The 21,486-nt window shown below is 43.8% G+C and overlaps 1 long non-coding RNA gene across 3 annotated transcripts; it reads right to left on the reverse strand.

Annotated features, from left to right (window-relative positions):
- Positions 1-13,032: 13,032 nt before the first annotated feature.
- Positions 13,033-19,549, reverse strand: LOC112545611 (uncharacterized). Of its 3 annotated transcripts, none has more exons than XR_003089138.2 (3): positions 19,404-19,549; positions 17,357-17,555; positions 13,033-13,206 (listed from the first exon to the last, which is right to left on the reverse strand). It is a non-coding gene; the product is annotated as an uncharacterized LOC112545611 (long non-coding RNA). The 3 variants fall into 3 exon arrangements; XR_012902796.1 differs by having other exon boundaries at positions 18,704-19,492; XR_012902797.1 differs by having other exon boundaries at positions 19,222-19,491.
- Between the last annotated feature and the right edge of the window lie 1,937 nt (positions 19,550-21,486).

A 21,486-nucleotide genomic window follows, 5' to 3' on the forward strand; every position in this document is an offset into this window, starting at 1 on the left:
GCAAGCCCATTCCATTGTTCAGAGCAACATGCAGTGTCCAGACTGCCTTCGTCCTCTACCCTGGACTGACTCTGCAGAAGATCTTGAACAAGCCTTTACACCACAGGAAGTAGCAAGTAGATAAACCAACAACAAAAACATAGCTCCAGGAAATGATGGTATTCTCTACAACCTCCTGAAAAAAAAATCATAGACTCTGATTGGTATTAACTGCCATTTTCAACAGATGCAAGTAGTTCCTGGTTTCAACAGATGCAAGTAGTTCAATATGTCAATACTCTCAGCTCCTGGAAAAAGACCATGATGGTGCTTGTCTACAAGAAAGGTGAGCGAGATGACCCCTGCAATTGGAGCAATCTCTCTGCTTCACTATATACGAGCTGCCTTGCAGCTAGTGAGTGGAGAAGCCATCAACTCCATATAGAAGGGCTTCATGTCATGTGGAGACTGCTACAAGCACAATTTTATCCTTCAGACTGCCATGGAAGGAGAGACTCCGGAAATTCCCATTTGTAGTGGCATGAAGCAAGTCTGTCCCCGCAGTCCCATTATCTTCAGTTTAGCCATGGAGCTACTCATCCAAGCCACCTCCAGCAGTCTAGGTAGTTTAGACCAATATGTGAACAAAGTGAACATCTTGGCCTATACAGATGATCTGGTCCTTATCACAGACTAACCAGAGAGCCTCCACCTAATATTGGATGTCATCAGCGCAGCAGCCAATTGGATGAGCCTCTATTTCAGCACTAGTAACTGTGCATCTATGTACGTAGATAGCAGCATCAGGGACTTGGCTTACACAATGAAGTTCCAGATCCAGGGTGAATCCATGGTTTTGCTTGAGGACAGGCAAGAGTACCAGCATCTCGGCATGCCCTCAGGTTTTTGTGTCCAGCAGACACCCGAAGACGCCATCACAGAGATCCTGTACAATGAAGCCAGCATTGATTCCTCCCTTTTGGCATCACAGCAAAGGATCAATGCCTGGGGCACCTTCCTGATTTCCCGTATTTCATTCATCCTGAGGGCATTTACCATGGTGAAGGTACCCCTCAACAAGGCAGACAATCCCATCAAAGAACTGAGAAGTGGATGTTTCTTCCTTACAGGCCCAGCAATGACATGGTGTACATCTGTCACAGGCAGGAAGGCACCAACGTCCCTCAAATGGGTGACCTGTGTAATGTTACTGTGATCACACATGCTTTCCACCTCTGGACATGTGCAGACACCACCGTAAAGAGCATTGCAGAGAGTGCCATGCGAGATGCTGACAGGAAGCAAATCACCAGGGCTCCACAGAATCAACCCAAGATGTCTCCACCTACTTGAGTGTCTCCTTGGAGGGAGAATTTTGCAGAGATGGGGAAGCCTTTGCTTCACTCTGGACTCACACTTACAATGCTACATGATGCCGGGAGAAGCGAATCAGTTGCCCCTGGATGTGATTCAAAGAATGCTAGGAGCTGGGAGTTCTAGTGCCACAGGTGAAGAAGATGAAGCACTCCATCATCACTTTGGCAGCACCATGCTAGAGAGGACTTCAGAGGATACCATTTGCTACCATTATGCTGAAAACCTGAAATGGACGCCAGACCAGGGCAAGGCCTTCGAGTTGATATGCAAGTGGGACACCACATTCTCCCCAAAGGCAGCTGCACCCAATTTGCAGACTGGCAGGTCATCCATTGGGCTCAGCTCAACCGTGTTTCACTGAATAGAGCACTCCCCCACAGGAATGAGGACACTCCAGAGCCTGACAGCTGCGACACAATGCCATCCAGGATTGCCTTGTCAGGGCTATCCCGCCAACTCTGGGGAAGGTTTCTGTGAACTTCGCCATCCCTTGAAGAGACAGACAGCTGTGGTCAGACATCATCATCACAGGAAGAAGATCATCGTAGTGTATGTCACAGTGCCCTTCAAGAATAGGACCCCGGTCTTTTGCAATGTTCCATCTCAAAAACTGGAGAAGTATGTCCCTCCGGCTAACATCCTGAGAGATAGGGGCTATGAGGTTCAAACCCATGCATTGATCATTGGAGAACTTAGCACATGAGCAAGTACTGAGGGCATGTGGAGTTGGACATTGTTACACTTGGCTAATGCAGCAACTCATGGTATCAGATGTCATCAGGTGGTCGAGAGACATCTACATAGAACATATCACTGGACATTGGAAAAATCATGAGAGATGAAGAGGAGTGCCCACAAGAATCACCATTGGGAAGGTAACTCAAATACTTCCGTGATGGATTGTATTTTCCAATGGATAGTCTACCCTAAATTCTGAATTACTAAAGGTCAATCTCCACTCATTAATATCTTCGCTTTCCCCAATCAACACTCTATAAAACTTTCCATGAGTGATATACCACTTATTCAGTTCAAATATCTAAACTGTATTGTTAAATTTATGCACCTATATTTGGATTATTGCAGATTCTGTATTTTATGAATTATACGATTTTAAGCAAAACTTTTATCTATTGATAATTCAAGCATGACACCCAGATGTACAGAATCTCTTTTTCTTTAACCTATGTAAACTTTTTTAAACATTAGCTTTATTACATTTTTTTAAATCTTGGGGAAATACAAACAAAAAATCAAAACACAAGTAAACAATTTGTAGGGCAGGGTTTTTTAGCATGAACTTAATGCAAGATAATTTTTGTAGCCCTTCACCTTCTAATGTAATGGGGTCATTAGAAATACCTACCACAGGTAAGCTATTGGAACAGATTTCTCTTTTCAGGGTCTAGTAATAATAAGTTAGCATTTATACAGTGATTTATACATTTAACACTATGAAGATGCTATAAAATACTGCTAGATATAGAAACTATATAGCAGGGCTACTCAACTTTGGAAGCCACGGGGGCCACAGTGATACTCTCAGCACATGCCGAGGGCCACAACTTAAGTGTGGTTGCATATATATGCAAATATTTATGCAAATAGCTTCTTTCACACTGACGGGCATGAATACAAAGCACTTCCCACAATGCCCCGGCACTGCCAGCACCTCCTCCCGGCGGGCTAGAAATGCCAACACCCTGTACCCGTCTATTCCTGCCAGCCTATCCGCTTGCGTCTTTCAATGCTCATCTCACCTCACTGATGTTGAGCATGTTCCCAGTGGAGGCCATCTTCAAAGGATCCCACATGCCGGTCACATGTTGTGCTCCATGTAAACCCAAACCGCCCCATGGGCTGCCTGTTGAGTAGCCCTGCGTTATAGGCATCCAGAGTTCAAAGCCTCTGGGAGATAGATCAATAAGTGTTATCCCTATTTCATAGATGAAGAAGTGGAGACAAAAGGTTGGCGTCTCCCCAAGAGTCCAATTTCCTCCTCCTCAGTAGGGGTTTCCTTCTGGGTGTGTCTAGACTACATGCCTCCGTCGACGGAGGCATGTAGATTAGCCAGACCGGCAGAGGGAAATGAAGCCGCGATTAAAATAATCGCGGCTTCATTTAAATTTAAATGGCTGCCCCGCTCTGCCGATCTGCTGTTTGTCGGCAGATCGGGGCAGTCTGGACGCGACGCGCCGACAAAGAAGCCTTTCTTGATCGGCACAGGTATGCCTCGTGAAACCAGGTTTACCTGTGCCGATCAAGAAAGGCTTCTTTGTCGGCGCGTCGCGTCCAGACTGCCCCGATCTGCCGACAAACAGCTGATCGGCAGAGCGGGGCAGCCATTTAAATTTAAATGAAGCCACGATTATTTGAATCACGGCTTCATTTCCCTCTGCCGATCTGGCTAATCTACATGCCTCCGTCGACGGAGACATGTAGTTTAGACGTACCCTCTGGTTCTCCCCCTTTGTGCCAGGGATAGGGTTTGGAGGCTTGCCTTCTCCTGTGGTGCTATCCCACCGCCGGGCTGGAACACACAAAATCTACTAGGTTAGGCCCCCCTAGGTTCTGGTGTGCAAAGGGATTGTAGGGAGTGTCTTTCTCCTTCTCAGTCAGGGACCACATCCCTGAGGGGTTTTGGGGGGTTATTTTTTCACTTGTGTGTGGCCCCCAACTGATTTTTCTGTGGATCAATGGCACCCAACCCTAAAAAGGTTCTCCACTCCTGTCCTAAAGTAATGGCTCTTACTCATGAAGATCCAGTCCAGAACCATATTCTTAAATCTCATAATTTCATCAATGCAACCTACTTCCAGGACCTGCTCAGGCTTGTCCGCTCTCTCTCTCTCTCTCTCTCTCTCTCTTTGGAATTACATCTGATGAGTTGGCCATTATCAACCAAGAACCACAGGACACCCAGGAGAGAATCACATTTGTAAGGGACAGCATGTATGTTCCCACCAGGACCTCCAAGAGCAGTGACTCTTCAACTGTGCCATGACACCACCCTGGTAGGACAATTTGGGCAACAAAAAAGAGGACAATTAATGTCCTGGGACTTCTGGTGGCCTTTTATGCATTCCACAATAAAGACCTTTTTCACTTCCTGCCAGGTGTGTGCCCGAACCAAGATTCCATGACAGATATCCTACAGTCTCCACCAATTTCTAAACACTCTATCTCATCCCTACACGGACAGCTCCTTGGTCTTTATGGTGGACCTATCAGAATCCTCACAGGGAAAACTGCCCAGTTCTGGATAAATCATGTGGTCCATCTTCATGGCTTTCTAGATCACATCACTTACAACTAGGGACACCAGTTTACTGCCTACATCTATTAGGATTCCAGGCACACCTGTCCTCTGCCTACCATCTTCAGTCAAATGGCCACATGGAAAGAATCAATTGATCCTAGAACAGTATTTATGGACATACACTAACCATCACCAGGACAGTTGGTCTTCACAGTTACCACAAACACAGTTCTCATATATTAATGCATCCATTCTTTGTCAACTATAGGTACCATTCTTCCCCAGTTTCACCCACAACTACCCAATGTCCTTCCCCCAACCCATTGGTCTCAGATGTAGTATAGCACATCCAAGAGGAGGTGAAGGGATACCCTGAAAAGGCAAAGGGGGACTATAAAAAGCATGCAGTTAGACAACAAGGCCCCATCTACATGGTAGGACAAAATATATAGCTTTCTACAGAACACTGCCACATGACAGATCTTCTTGGATACTAGGTTACCAGTTCCTTGGACCACGCCAGAATCAGCGACAAATCAACCTGGTCACCTTTGAGCTCTAGGTCCCTTGATCCCTTAGGCTATGTCCACACAGCAGCATTATTTCAGAATAACATCATTTATTCCAAAATAACATAGTGTGTGTCTACACAGCAAGCCCATTATTTTGAAATAAATTCAAAATAACGGACTTCTTACTCCGACTTCTGTAAACCTCATTGTATGAGGAGTAAGGGAAGTCAGGGGAAGAGTGCTCTATTTTGAAATAACTGCTGTGTAAACAGCAACAAAACTTGAAATAAGCTATTTAGATGTAAGTTACGCAATTAGCATAGCTCAAGTTGCATAGCTTTTTTTGAGTTTAGCCCTGTTGTATAGACATGCCCTTAGAGTCCAACCCCTAGTCTATGTCTCAATTCTAAAACCCTATGCTGAGAACACATTTCCTCATAAAGTCCAATCACTATCATTACCAGTGCAAGTACAAGGTCTGAATGAATATATTATCCAAAAAGTCCTCAATTCTAAGATCAAGCAGGACAAGTTACAGTACCTAGTTGACTGGGAAGGTTGTGGTCCAGGATAATACACTTTGGAGCCAGCTGAAAACATTCACACTCTCATCCTGATGTGGGTCTTTCACAGGCACTACCATGAGAAACCAGGACCCACATCACCTAGAAGACACCGCCAAGCAAAGGAAGATGCTGTTATTACTCAGAAGTCTCAAAATTGGATCTATGGGAGCTGCCACACTCCACCCCTCTATATGGCAGCCTGCTACCAGCTGCTTACCTAGGACCCATGAAGCGGAGCCCCAGTTTGAGGCTTTGCCTTCCTGCTGTTCTATTGGTGATGTCCCAGAGCAGCTGATTGGCCCACGGGCCATATTTAAGCCAGCAGCAGGAACAGGAAACGGTCTGAACAGCAAGACAGTCCTCCTTCTTCTGAATTGTTTGCCTTCTGGCTCTAGCTCAATTTACAGGGATCCTGACCTAGTGTAATTCCTGGCATTCGATTAATGGTTCTGAGCTTTAGTTTGTCTCCTGCCTCTGATTTCACAGTAGCCTGACCCAGCTGATTCATTACTCCTGTGTCACAAGTGCAGGGGAGCCAACAGATTTGCTGGGCATCTGGGCAAGGTATAGGGGGGAACAGACTCCACATGCCTGGAAGGGGCAGGTCTTTGGGCAGAAGGGGTGGGGCTGGAGGCAGCCAGCCCACAGCTCTGCCTGAAGTGCACCGCATAGCATTCCAACGATCTAAAGTGCCTAGGGCTCTGGTCACTGCAAACTGCCAGGTCCCCTGTCAGCAGGCCTGCATGAGTGTGGACTCTGGCTCAAACCACTGGGTCTGACGTGCATATTCTGAGTTTATACTATTCTAAAGTCAATTCACTTTCTCTAGATTGTGCAAGTCAGGGGAAGACTGACCTGTGTAACAGAAGAATTTGGCTCTTAACCATTGAGTTTCATAACATTGAACCAACTATGAATTTTAAAGGAAAAACTGTCATAATCTCATTCTTTTAGTGCAACCCTCCTGACAAGTGAGAATGGTTGTATAAATATTCTTTCTATAAACTCATCTAGCCTTGCCTTAAATACTGCAGGATTTTTTCAAGCTTTTCAATTAAAAGTATCCCACCCCTTGTGAACTTTAATATGTTTCCCTTCCCTGAATACAAGTTGATCTTGTACTGAAAATGTAGTGTCCTGAACTAGAAGAGAGGTTGATAGACATTTATATGGAGCTTTATTAAAATGCATTTATGACTGCTGTAAACAATTGTTCATTCAATGTGCTTAAAAATAGATTGTATGTTACAGGACAAGATGTTTTGAATCTGGAAATACTGCTGACTGATCTGTAGCTGTCATTCTATGAATATGTAACCACATTTTACACAAAGTTCAAGACCATCTCAGTCTGTTTTTTGTCATAATTTTAAACTTTGTACTGTGAACAGTCAAAGGCATGTTCCATGCTGCTCGAGCAATTTCCTATTGTGGGCTGTATATTCACCTTTCTCTGTGTTATGTGGGCAGCATCCAGATACAATATACATATACTACTCTACCTATATGAACATAGGGATGTCCCATGGAGTGCAGCTATGTGCTGATTTGATGCTAGCAGCCTGCTGGTTAAGAACCACTACTCTGACAGAGGGTCATTAACGATTGCTTTTTCTGGGAAGAGAACTCCATTTCTATCAGTTAAAAGTCCTACATACTTTTTACCTCTGGTTCAAGCAAGCCCTCAAGTTTTGAGGGTGCTTGAAGTCTGATTATAGCCAGAAAAAAATAATTTGAAAAAGCTTTTTCTTGAACTTCACAGTTTGAAATGAATGTGTTATCAGCACATTTAACAAGTAGAGGCAATGTTCTTCAAACCTGCTATCAAAGAGTCATTTAGAATTAGAGCAGTAACAAATTGAAAGTGAGTCAAATCAGCATTGAAATGGATTACAGGGAACCATAAAAGTAATCATAACATGACCTTTTTACTTTGCATTGTGATGTTTGTTTCATGGCCTTGTGTCGGCATGACTCAGCATCATCACATATTGAGCAAACATCAAGGTGAAAACAATTCAAAGTAGTGCTAGGATGCCATGTGAGGATATAATTATTTTGCATTTATTTTTAATCTATTTGATGCTATCTTCTCATTACTTCTCTTCAGCTACTGGGAAGAGGGGCGGCAGTTCTCTCTCTTCCTCCCTCCTACTATTGTTTTTCCCCCTTGTAACTCACAGGGAATACGAAGGGGCCTGGTTGTTCTGGTCCATTTTATTGGCACTTCTCTTGCAACTTCACAAAAAATGTACAATATAGAAGTTCTGATCCTACCCAAGGAATCTTTGGGAGCCACATGCAGGGCCTCAAAGAAACACGTGACTTTACAGCTATTAGTTATATCTCACTGAATTACAAGGTAGTTCTGTCATCATGCTCATCCAGCCCTTGATCTTTCAGACAGTGCTAACAAGGAAGTCCATCATAGTGCAAGTCTTTATCTTCTAGACATTGGATGGAGCCCATTCACTTACTTCATATTGATGACCAAAAAGCACTTTCAGCCATTACCTGACAGGGACAGATTCTAACCAATGAACTGGAGGTGAAAGGCTCTATAACTTGCCGTCAACTTCCACTTTGGGCTTGACCACATTGGGAAGTTTTTAAAATTAAACTTCCTTGCATTCACACACAGAAACTCTTTTTTTCCCCTTCAAATTATCTGGTGACTTATTGTGAATTAGACAATACACACACACACACACACACACACACACACACACACACACACACACACACACACACACACTTCAGCCATCAGGACAGTTTAAATACTGGATCTGTTACTTCTCCAGTTATGACCAAGTGACCAACTAGCAACAGATGGCACAAAAGGCTATAGGTCTGGCAGAAGCATGGTCACAACCTCACAGGGTCCTAGAGCTGAGACTGCAGCCTGAGCCCAAATGTCCACACTGCCATTAATCAGCCCCTTAGCCCAAGCTGTGCAAGCCTAAGTCAATTATGGGCCAGCCATGGGGTTTTAACTACACTGTAGACATACGCTAAGTGACCTGGCCAGAGAACTGAATCACAGGAAGGGACAGATCACCCCTTGCTGACAGGCAGTAATGGCTGGATGTGACCAAGATGGAGGCGCTGCTACACTATGCTCAACCAGGAGAAAGTAAACCAACTATTGATTGAAGTTTTGACACCATCTTACATCCCAAGACTAAGGCAGCAATCAAGAACCCACCACCTACATGCCTTTGTGATCAGGACAGCAGCATAAATATGTACACTTAGCACTGTAGGTGGATGTGCCACATCTGCATTATGTTCCATGAAAGTTGCACTTTTATTTGTTGTGGTTTATATTCCTTTAATCTAAATTTGTGTTATGTTCAGTGATTTTTTTTTATTAACCACAATTCTTTTCATTCACTATATTATTGACAGACGTTCAGTACAATTTCACAAAATCACATGCGCTAGATAGCATAACACAATGTCCTTTAATGAAATCACTGTGCAAAGCATAACCAAATTACATTGCATCAAATCTTTGCAGACAGACTAATGAAATCTTTACATAATGCATAATAAAATGTCATGTTAGATTCTAGCCTCCAAGTGAAAGCTCAGGGCATTACATCCTGATGATTTGCTGCAGTCTGCAGAGGCAGCCTCTCTGGCTGCTCATAACATTCCCAAAGACTGTGCACCTCTGCTTCCCACCCCTCAAGGAGGCTCTCTCCCTTGCTCTCATAGCTGTTGTGCAAAATACAACAAGCAGCTGTTGCTCAGCAACATCCAGGCTTGCCACCAGGCACCTCTGTCTCTTTTTCAGCCTTCCAAAAGGACATTCTACTGTTACTTTGACACCACTCTGGGCATAGTTAAACAGCTCCTGTCCAGTATCCACTAAAAGGCTTTGTAAGCCGAAATAGAGAGTAAACTGGGTCTCACATAAGTTAATCAAAATACCCTTAGTGCCCATAGTAGTCCTGGGAGCAAAAGTTCCCTTTTTCATTGTAGAAAACAGGCCCAATTTGCTAAAGATCACTCCATATTAATACTAGTGAACCTGCCATGTTATAAACCAGGCCTCGAAGTACCCTATAGATAAACCTTTTTCTGTTGCTGAACTCTGAGACTTGTTTTTGGGGGTGTCACATTATTGGATTTTATAATGAGCAGACAGATCACTGCTGTGCCCACGGGGGAGGTTGCCCCAAAGTCTATACAAAGAGGACCATGTGAGGTGTCAAATGATAGCTTATGTTCTACTGATTCTATGTAGGCTACTTATGTACTTGTGTGATGTTTGTATGTGGAGTTATGAATATGAACTCTGTGATTGTACAGTGAATGTTCTGTTTGAGACAGAGCAATGGGCCTGGGCTGCCTGTTGTAAAGAAGGATTGTTCAGTCAATGACTATGCTAAATAGCACGGCCTCAAGGACAATGGCTATAAAGGTGGCCAGTACACACCTGAGGAATGCATCTAGAAACATGCAAACCAGCCAGGGCATGATGGCAGCTGACATGGGAAACACATATAGGTCACTTGACCATGTGACCTGCTCCAGCTGGGGAGACGCGAGGAATTGATATATAAGTGTCATGAGGAGGACTCCATTTTGTCTTTAATCTTGCTATTGATCCCAGATGCAGCCTTGCCAGGGACAGAAAGCGGGAAGGATTGCTGGCCCATCCTGACATAGGATGTACACCAGAGACTTCTAAGCTAGCAGTTTGTAACATCTCTACTAAGAGCCTGCATCAAGAATTTGGTGATTGGTGCATGTAATATATTCTCATTAACAACCTAACTCTCAACCTTTTCTTTCTTTTGTTAATAAACCTTTAGAGTTTAGATTGTAAAGGAACAGCCCAGCATTCTCTTGTGGGTAAGATCTAAAGTGGAAATTGACCGGGGATCTGTGGCTGGTTCTTTGGGACTGGGAGAATCTGTTCGGGCTAGGTGAGATTGGATTCTATAACCACTCACCTGTGTGCAAGGCCTGGGGCTGATTGTGGCACAGGGAGAGCTGAGGTGTCTGAGGGGTTTTGCTCATGAGGCTTCCTGCTGGCCAGATTGGCAGCTGAAGTGCTCGGTGTGACTGGCTTGTAGCCTATTTGGGAAAGGTCTCCAGTCTGGGGCTGTAAGGAGCTCTGGTTTTGAGCAATTCACCCAGAGCAGATGCCCTCAGCAGTGCCCAGACCCGGCCCAATCCGTCATAGGGAGGGCGATCAAAGAATCCAAACCATGCAAATTCATCACATCAATAACTTCCTTTGCATTGCCATTCTTTGTGAACTGACATGGCAGTGTCCTCTTGAGAGCAACGTGCACCCACATGACAACAGCTTCAACATTTGATCAGTTTATCTATTGATCCATAGCAACGTGGAGTGGTAAGCCTCTGGTTGGTGATAGCCCATACTTTCCTGATAGGAGGGGAATTTTCATGTTGGTGCACACTCTAGGGGGAGCTCTGCACAGATTCCTAGGAAAGTGGGCTTTGTCATTATGAAATTCAGCTGCCATGGTTGATCATCCCAGGTCTGCATCTCTCTTCTTTTCTCACCATTTAGTGCTAGTTTCCTGAGCACCAAAATGGCACTTTCACCAAGTGAAACTGTTCCAGGAAAAGTTCCTCCAACTGTAGCTGGACACAACTTCATCCTCATCCTCCACCCAGATCAACATGGCAGCACTGACTCTCACACTTACACCCATCCATCTGTATGACTGCAAATGTAAGTTCAGCAGAGTCTGTATATTAACAACTGTCAGGATCATGGCTGGCAGCAGTGTGTCCTCTCTCTGCTGGCTGGCAGCAGTTTGAAAAATGCATCGGTATGCAAGATACAGATGAATGTGAATCCGCTCTTTTAACCCCAAGCCCCAAATTTGGGCTTCTGGTGGGTACCCCATAATCAGGGCTGCCAACAGGTTTGCTCCAAGGCCTGGTGATGTAAAAGGGCCCAGAGCATTGAGGTTCCACTGCTGCCAGTAGTGGTGGGGGCCACAACCTTGGGCCCTTTATATCACCTTTGGAGCCCGGCGTGGTGCAGAGGGGCAGGTTGCCCCTAGCTATGTTCCTTCCCCCTTAGGCTCCGCTCCTTCCCCCACATTGTCAAGGTTCCAGTGAAGTCTGTTGCCAGCCCTTCCCATAATGACTTCAAAGAAAAAATCCCAGAATGCATAGAACCCAGCAATAGGACATTTCTGTTATTTGGATATCTATCCAGAATGCTTTGTTCTTATTTTGTAAAAAAATCCATGTTGTGCAGATACACTGATTCAAAGGGAAATAGGTTAAAGCCAGCCTTGCATGTATTTGAATGGAGGTAGGTTAATACAAACAATTGAAGAGCACTTACTTATTTCACAAATGTTTATACACAAAAACATATTTAAAAAAATATATCCCAATGCAGACAAACCCTTAGTTCCATATTCTTCATCAGTAGTTTTCACACTATCTTTAGGGTGTAATCTTGCTCCCAACAGAGACAGTGGGAGTTCTTTCATGGGGTGCATGATCAGGTTTTTAATTAGCAGTCCTGCCAGACGCTGTTCATCTCCTGGGTAGTAGTAAACTTCCAACTTCCAGGAAGCCAAGAAGAGCTTAACATGCTCAGCATTGTCCCTAAGCCTGATGCAGAAGCTCTCAGAGTATATACATGTAAGACTTCTCTGGTCCAGGACTCTCTGATCTGGCAACATGCATGGTTTGGCAGGACCATGGATGTTGCTGGTCCAGAGAGGGAGTAGAGGCTGGATGACAGTCCAGTGGCCAGCAGCAGGGGCTGGCGGCAGGGCCAAGAGCATGGCCTGGGCCAGAGCTGGGAGGGAGACCAGCAGCTGGGAGGTTTGCAGGCCTCCAGGACAACCTGAAGTCTAGCAGCAGGGAGCCAAGATTGACTTCACCTGATCCGGCAAACTCTCTCAGTCGGGACTGGTCATATCCCAAGGATGCTGGATGAGGGAGCTCTAACCTGTAATGTAAAAACAGAAGTCAATGTGAAAGAGCTTCTTTAAGAAGGCTCTTGGCAACTTAGCAATGTTGAGCATTTGATGAGGACTTGATTTTGGAGCATTTTATGCAGTCCCTGTACACAATTAAATTAAGTGCTGTTTCAAAGACACAGGTTCTTTTTAAACCTTGGCAGTCTATAAGAAGGTTAGAAGGTTAACTCCCAACTGATTTTTTTTCCTATGTCAGATCATGATGATTTTTATTCTGAACAATACTGCAAGAATAGGGGGTTCCCACTCCACCCCATCCAAAGCTCAGGAGAGGAATTAAAAAGCAATTAAGGAAATGGAGACTCTCCTCTGCTAGAGGAGCTAGAATCTTTGGATAAAGGCACATATCTTTTCTTTCTCTTTATTTTCCTGCTGGGTCATCTAATCAATTTTCTGTCATTTTACATTCTTCACTTCTAGTGAGGACAGTCTTCTGCCATAAGTAATGGAAATTCCAAAACAAGAAATATCTTAATACTTGCAGCTATGAAAGGGGAAACTTGTCTGTGTGTTTCAGTCATCTAGGAGAGGAAGGAAAAGACAATAGTCAGAATTTTTGTACTGATAACCCTAATTGAGGAATTTGTTATTTCTCAGAAAATGTAGGTCTCGTGATGGGCCAGCTTCTAGATAAGAATGGGTGTGAACTTGATTTTGTTTGTTTGTTAGGTAAGAAGTGGTCTCTCTCCTTTCTTGGAGAATGGAATTACAATATCATTTATATAATGTTGCAAGTGTGTGCAAAGCTTTGTAAAAACAAACAAAACACAGTATTTATACTGAAGAGCTTACCACTAAAAATATAAAATCCTTGCCAGAGTACAACTTGTTGTTTTATTTATAGGAAATTGTGTTTTTAAAACCCAGTTGACATTAGGTACTAAATCTTAGGCAGAGGCTTTGTGCGGTTCACCATTCTCCCTTCCCCCACACCAAGATCCCCTATTCTTGAACCTCATTTTCAGTTATTCTGAGTCCAGTCCCCTTTTTCCCCCTTGATCACAAGCCAGGGGTCTGTCTGTGCCCCATGTTACCCTACCCCTTACTATTGTCTTTCATTTTCCCCTTCATGTCAGGGATCTATGGGTCTTTGTAGGGCTGCCAATGCTCCAGAGTTCTCCTGGAGTCTCCTGGAATCAGCATCAATCTTCCGGTAACTGTTGAATTCAGTCTTGGAGATTTTAATTAGATATTTTAAGAAAATGACATTAGGTCATGGTAGGAAAAAAAAAATCTCCCAGAATAGCTTCAGTCAGAGAAAGCATCCCTACTCTGTCCCCCCCCCCCCTTCCCCTCCCACACTTCTATGCTAGGGTTCCTTATTCCCCTCACCATGCCAGGAGTGTTCAAAAGTTATTACAACAGAGAAATGCACTGAGTTGCATATAAGAACTAACTTCTCTTAGCCAACCAATATAATACTTGTATTGACGCTTTTATTCCAGTATAAGAGTGAGTTTTGTTTAAATTCCTTCCCAATCTAAATTATAAAAAAGACACTCATTGGAGTAAGTGTCCTCATGGTGGTTATATCAGTATTACTATAATGGTTTAAAATAATATCTTAAACTATAAAGAAATCCTTTCCTTCATGTACCCAAAGCTTAAATCTACTTTCATTTTTTTTAGAGGTATAAAAAGACCCAATCTTGATGTTGGTTGTCAGGTTGGGTTGGGTGTTTTTTGTTTTTTTGTTTTAAAGCTATAGAGTAACACAGCTACCCGTATGAGACTTAGCAACTAGTCCATTTCCCAGTGCATATGGGCAATAAATGAAAGCCAATGTGCTCCTGAAGAAATCCTAACAAGTAAAATAATATGCCATCAAAAAGGCTCTAGAACAATTGAAGAGCACTTGTAAAGTGATGCCTAAATGTTAGTTTACGGAAAGAGGGAACTTGCAAGGTAAACTTGAAAACATACACACATTAAATGGTAAAAACTTCATTAATGCAGAGTTAAGGTTTCCCTGTGATACATTGTGTCCTTCCAGAATGTCAAGTGCAGCAAAATGCAAGTTTGTGAAAAACAGAGAAGTTCCATGTCTCTCCTGTCCCTGCTCCACAATTCCCCACAATATTAACCTTCCCACAAAATTTTCAGCTTACAAGCCATTAGATAATACATTAAAAAGGTAGGAAGTTGTTTACTGTTTTCTGTCCTATGATGGTGCAAAGACGTATCACAGGTTCTTAGAGGGCTGCATGGTTATATAGCCCAAGTTATACAGACTGAAGTGGCCAGACTCCTTCTGACCACTGCCTATCCCCAACCGAGCCTGGCCTTAGCCTTTTTCCCCTATTAGTCTGCTTCAGCCCGGTTTTCCTCCTCTCTCCCTCAGCCATGCCCCAGGTCCACTTTGTCAAGTCCCTGAGCCTGTACTCTAAACCAGCAAATATTCTGCTGTCCTCAGATTACACTTCTTCAAAATTAATAAACAAGTACTAACAGAGGCAGATTTTTCCCAAGTGTTTACAATACATTCTCAGATTTCAACCAGGGTGGATTTCAAATTTTAAAGCTGCAAGCTCAGAGAAGTGTTAAGTGGCCCATTTATCTCAATGAGATATCTCCTCAGCTGAAAGAGAATGCTTTATTATGCCATGGAGATGAATACAGCCTGAAATATCAGCTCTGAGACATCAGCCTAAAAAGCTGTGTGTGTTCCTGGAAAAGTTTCTGATATGTGCCAGACATACCTCTCTGCTCTTCACCCATCCATGTTGCACCAACGCACATGATGAGCCCTCAACTCCTCTCCTACAACTTATCCTCTTATCCCTCTGCTCTCAATGGAGTTCCAACCCTCCCTCACCTCATTCCCCATCTTCTCCTTACCCGCTAATATTCCCTTCCCCTGCCAGAAGGCATTCACATGTCTATTTTTAATAAGAATAGAATCATAGGATAAGAAGGGACTGCAAGGGTCATCTAGTCCAAAAAATCTAATACTTTGATTACATTTCTCCTCCTTCACCCTTATCCAGTAACAAAAATTGACAGATTTTAGCAAAATGCCATCTAACCTTTTCCAAATTTCTGCCCTACATGGGAATCAAATGAACAGTAGCCTGCTGTTCAAAGGCCTAGCGCAGCTCCCCTTGGGCTAGCCAGCAAATGTAAAGCTTTAAAAGGCTAACAATATTATTAATTCCTCAGTCTATGCAGGATCAGTGAAACTTATTAGGCGTGAGACTAGGCTCTTGTGTTTATTCTCATGCTTATCTGGAGAGGGAAACTCTTGTCTTTTTCAAAGAATGTTTTAATTTGATTTCTCCAAAGGGCTAATATGTGCTATGCATTCTTGTTGGGGAACCCCATGGCTGTGTCTACACTGCACCCCTTTTCCGGAAAAGGGATGCAGATTAGACAAGTCGGAATTGCAAATGCAGCGGGGATTTACATTTTCCCCGCTGCATTTGCATGAACATGGCTGCCACTTTTTTCCGGCTCGGGGCTTTGCCGGAAAAAAGCGCCAGTCTAGACAGGGATCTTTCGGAAAATAAAGCCTTTTCCGAAAGGTCCCTTATTCCTGATTTTAAGAGGAATAGAGGACCTTTCGGAAAAGGCTTTATTTTCCAAAAGATCCCTGTCTAGACTGGCGCTTTTTTCCGGCAAAGCCCCGAGCCAGAAAAAAGTGGCAGCCATGTTCATGCAAATGCAGCGGGGAAAATGTAAATCCCCGCTGCATTTGCAATTCCGACTTGTCTAATCTGCATCCCTTTTCCAGAAAAGGGGTGCAGTGTAGACACAGCCCATGAGTGTTGGAAACTAGCATAATGAAATGAGGTCTGGTTTGATTGCTATTTGTGAGTAAAATAAGTTGCCAGAATCTGTCAACTTTAAGAAAAGTTGTTTTTGGAGGGGATGTAACTTAGGAACCACTTGATCAAATGGCCCCAAATTTAGATAATTAACAGACCCCCCCCCACACGCACGCATTAGCACCCCTCCCCCCCACCAGGTGCATCAAATTTCAAGGCAATACAAATAATCATGTGGATTTAAAACCAATTATAAGCTTTACATTAAAAAGGTGGTCTCATCTAATGATAGCAAAGTGAATCTGGATTTTTAACATTTTGGGACTTCTCTGGGAGTGGAATGTGTGGTTTATTGTGTGACGGTTTGGTCAAAGAAGACCCCATGAGATTGTTTCCCAGTGTGCTGATTATGCCACTGACACCTGCCTTCTTACCCTCTGGGGCTCCCCACCACCCTGTCCTGCTGGGCCAGATTCTCTGGTATCCCCCAGACAAGACACAAAGTTGGGGTTACCACTCCTCTGAAGAGCAATGCAGACACTGACCAACTGCAGCTCTGGGAGGATGCAGTTCTAGGACATAGCACCCAGGAAACCAACCCTCAAAGGGATCAAAACCACAAATAAATCTGTCTTTGTGTAAAAGTTTTATACTGGAAAAGCTTATGAGGATGCCCTTTTTATCACTGAAAAAAAGATATGCACACTGGTCGCCCCTCCCCCTCAATAACAATTAGTTATATTGGGCCTGATAGTAAACAAAAACATTTTTATTAAGTACAAACAGTATGATTTAAGTGGTTGCAAATGAAAACAGACAGAGCAAAGTAAGTTACTAAATTAAAATGAAAAGAAAATGCATAGCTAGCTCTAATTCACTAAAAAACTTATTGCAAGCAGATTCTTACCCTAACGAGTTGTTCTTGTTCTAGGCATAATCTTGAGGTAGAGGCAACATCTTTTATCTTGATCTGGGTCCCCAGCCTTTTGTATACTTCCAAGATTTTGCAGACCAGCTGAAGACCAAGAGCTGATACCTTGATTAAATAGTCTTCTCCCCAACGCATGAATCTGATCTTCTACAGCCGCCTTTCCATGGAAAAGTACCTGGATAAAAATATGGACTCCCAATACCAGGTGGTATGGTTACATATCTTACTAGTCCAATCATCTTTGGACTTACAGACCAAACAAAGCTGTTTCCAAGTTGTTAAGTTGATCACCTAGTCATTAATAGAGCACTAATAATGACTCTCATAAGCATATATAAAACAATAAACAATTTCATTTTTCTAACTTTACATACAAGAATGATACAGGCACCAAAATAGGATATACATGTCCAGCATATTGCAACATCAAAATTGATATATTACATGAAGTATTTTGTTTAAAGCATCTCTGAGTTATGCATACTTATATTCATCAGCCAATTTCATAAAGCATGGTGGGGGGAACTGACACATATAGTAATTAGGGTTGGGTGGTTTCTGGATTTTCATAGCATGCTACCTCAATGCTTGAGTGCTTCCATTCTTGCTCCTAGGGTTTACCATATTTGAACTTTCAAAAAAGAGGATACTCCTGAAAGGGAGTGCATCTGTATTTATATAACATATTAATACAACCTGAGTTGGTAGATACTGATATAGATCCACTCCCTCTCAGGAGTGTCCTCTTTTTTGAAAGTTCAAATATGGTAACCCTAATTGCTCCTTAACCTGTTTACTCCTCATCAGAACTAGCTGAGCCCATGTCTACACTACAGAGCGTCCACACCTCAAGCACATTTTTGTGCAAGTAAATCAAAAGATTAGAGGAGTTTTTGTGCAATTGGTAATCCTCATTCTATGAGGAAGAATGCCCTTTTGCACAAGAGCTCTTGTGCAAAAAGGCAAGTGTGGATGGGGAAGAGGGTTTTTTGCACAAGAAGAGGGAAGAGAAAAAAGCACAGGTGCTCTGGTGGCCATTCTGTCCATAGCAATCACTGCTTACTTGTGAGAGAGCACCCAGGCAGTCTGGATGCTCTCTTTCACAAAATCACATCGCTTTTTCAATGCGCTTTTGCTGTGTGGACGTTCTCTTGTGCAAGGAGTTTTTGCAGAAGATCTCTTCCAACAAAAGCTTCTTGTGCAAAAAGCCCGCAGTCTAGACGTAGCCTAACTGTCCCAGAGATAAGATGTAGCTGCAGATGAAAAAAGAAATAGGTTTTCATTTTGATATATAAACAATAAACAGGTCAGGCAGCAATTTACATTCTCTTTATCCATCCACTCTACAGTGAAAGTTGATAGCACTTATAATTTCAGGAGGATTTCACTTTTATTTTCATTCTTTCAGCGTGCTCTGATATTCTCCAGGGCGTTGTTGGTTTTTTCAACTGGCTTTTGGTCATCTCTACTGTGCTCAGAAACTCTCCTTAAAAACAGATGTTTAAAAGGGTTTCACTGAGCTGTTTCATCCCAGTGTGAAAGGGCTGAGTGTGATTAAAAAATTTTTTTTTTAAACTTGCCAAAACTAGAGGCCAACCAGGCCTGGCCCTCGTGTGGGTAAAAGGTGGGAGGCAGGAGTGTGGTAGTCACAAAGATCATTCCCCCTTCCTAGAAAGGGCCAGGCAGACACTTGGCCCTGGCACATGAAATTTTGTGCATGTGGTATGAGGGAAGGCTGGTGAGGAGGCCTGTCTGTGGTCTTGCTTTCCATCCCGACCCGGCACACTCTGTGGACAGGGGGCAGCAACACTGGACCAGTCTTTAGGAGCATTATTTCTTACGCCTGTGTGCCTATGGGTAGGGGTTGTGGAGGGGAGTTTTGTCTCTGGAGCTGCCACTGCGTGGAATGGTTCTGCCCTGCCTTCTAGGTTAGTCTGTGTGTTGAACATTGTGGCCCTTGGTCACTGCCTAGATATGAAAAGGGGGATGGGGGAATGGGGTGCAGGGTATATAGGACAGGCACCTATCCATCCTCTCCCCTCCCTTGCTGCCTGCTCCTTCCTCCCCTGCTCTCGAAGGTTCTTCTGCTGCTGCACGTTCCATTCCCATCCAACTGCCCAGCTTCAACTGTCATTCCCAACCTCCATGGAACCTTCTGGCCCCAACGTTCTGTCCTTTCAGCCAGAACATTCTGGGCCAGCTTGTGCCCAGCCTCTCATGGACGCACAGTGGAGGTGGGAGGGCACAAGGGGACTTGCCTCCCTCCCCCATCTCCTGCCAGCCATTGCACAAGCACCGACCTCAAGTGCAATTCCTTGCACTCTCCCTTGTCCTTGCAGACTCAAGCTTTTTCTCTGCCACTGCTCCTTACTTGTGTCACGCGGACTTTAGATTGCGAGCTCTTCCAGATAGGAACTATGCATTTGCTGATTTGGGGATGCACGTGGCACAATTTTGGATACTTGAAAAATAATAATTAATTTTGAGTGAGCCCAGCTCCCACTAACCTCCAGAGTTGGCCAGCCACTGAGGGTATGTCTAGACTACATGGCTCCGTCGACGGAGCCATGTAGATGAGTTTACTAGACATAGGAAAATGAAGCGGTGATTTAAATAATCGCCGCTTCATTTATATCAAAATGGCCATTGCGCTGTGCCAATCGGCTGTTTGGCGGCACAGCAGGGCAGTCTGGACACGTCGCGGTCGACAAGGGTAGCCTTTGTCGACCGCTCCAGTATGCCTCGTGAAATGAGGTTTACCGGAGCAATCGATACATCAATATCTGCTAAGTAGGATACAACTAGGATAAGCTTGTAATGATGCTGTGGAGAGCAAACCAATCCTCTGTTCTTCCCCTCTCCAGCTTTCCACAGAGCCACTTTCACAGAGGCCATTCAGGAAGCAGCATGCATAAGGTATTTAGAAGTGGGATGAGGCTAATATCACAAATGTAGCACTGTCTGCAGCTCTGTACACAAAGTCCCTTTAATGTATGCATCCAGTGAACTGTCCAAGTTACTCTTACCAACAAATAGGAGATCTGACCAGATACTCACCCTGTTTCAGAATATTGGAAGCTAAACCTAGCTGATTTGATATAGTCTTATCTCATGAAGCATCATCTGTGTCTAATATATTTTGTTTATGTAAATAATTTGCTTTGGGGTTCCCTGGTTTGCCATAGACTTCCCATGTGACTTTGGGTAAGTTCCTAAGCCAAAGCTTGTCTACACAAACACTTAGTTCATAGAAAATTAGTGTATAAATCACCCTTCCCTGGTCATTCTGCACATGAAGGCTATATCTGCATTGTTTATTAGTGTTTGATTGATGTGTCAGCGTTTGTTTGACGCAAGTCATGTTGGAATCTGAGCTTGCAACTTTGAAGTTAGAAACCCACCTGGGCTGAAATCTGAGAATGAACTGTAAACATTTGGGAAAAATCTGCCTCCGTCAGTGTTTGCTTATTATTATTTCGTTGACGCAAGTCACGTTGGCAGAGAGCCATTGAAGCTAGTATATTGCTTGTGCATGTGCATACTTGGCTCCTGGCGTCAGTGCCACATGTACTCACCCCAGGAGTGCTTGTTTCAATGCACTGCGTGGTGCATGATGGGGAGGCATCCCAGTGTGAAACCCTACTATCCCAGGTACTTTCTTTTAGGAATTTTTGGCAATGCATGGTGGAGTGGAAATGAGCCACGCAGGGATGGCTGGGAGCAAGAAGTCAACTTCCCAGCATGCAACTGTCTCCATCCCATAATGTCATCTATATACCATAATTGTGCCTTTTAAAAAACTACACAGCTCCCCTCTAGCTGAGAATTCTCAACCCCTCCTGTTCTGGGCTCTGACCCTCCTCCAATCTTTCCTCCAAGCCCTCATCCCCACCCTACCTCTTCCCATCCCCACTCTGCCCCCACTCCACTCTTTCCCTCAAGTTCTTTCCCCCCATCCTACCCCTCCTCTTGTCCCCACTCTTCCCCCTCCTTCCCAGAGTATCCTGGATGCCACAAACAGCTGTTCATGGCGGGCAAGAGGAACTGGGAGGTAGTGGCATGAATTGATCAGCAGGGTCTATAGTAGCCAAGAGGTGCTGGGAGGA

This window comes from Pelodiscus sinensis, chromosome 3, assembly GCF_049634645.1.
Source record: "Pelodiscus sinensis isolate JC-2024 chromosome 3, ASM4963464v1, whole genome shotgun sequence".
Taxonomy (NCBI): Eukaryota; Metazoa; Chordata; order Testudines; family Trionychidae; genus Pelodiscus; species Pelodiscus sinensis.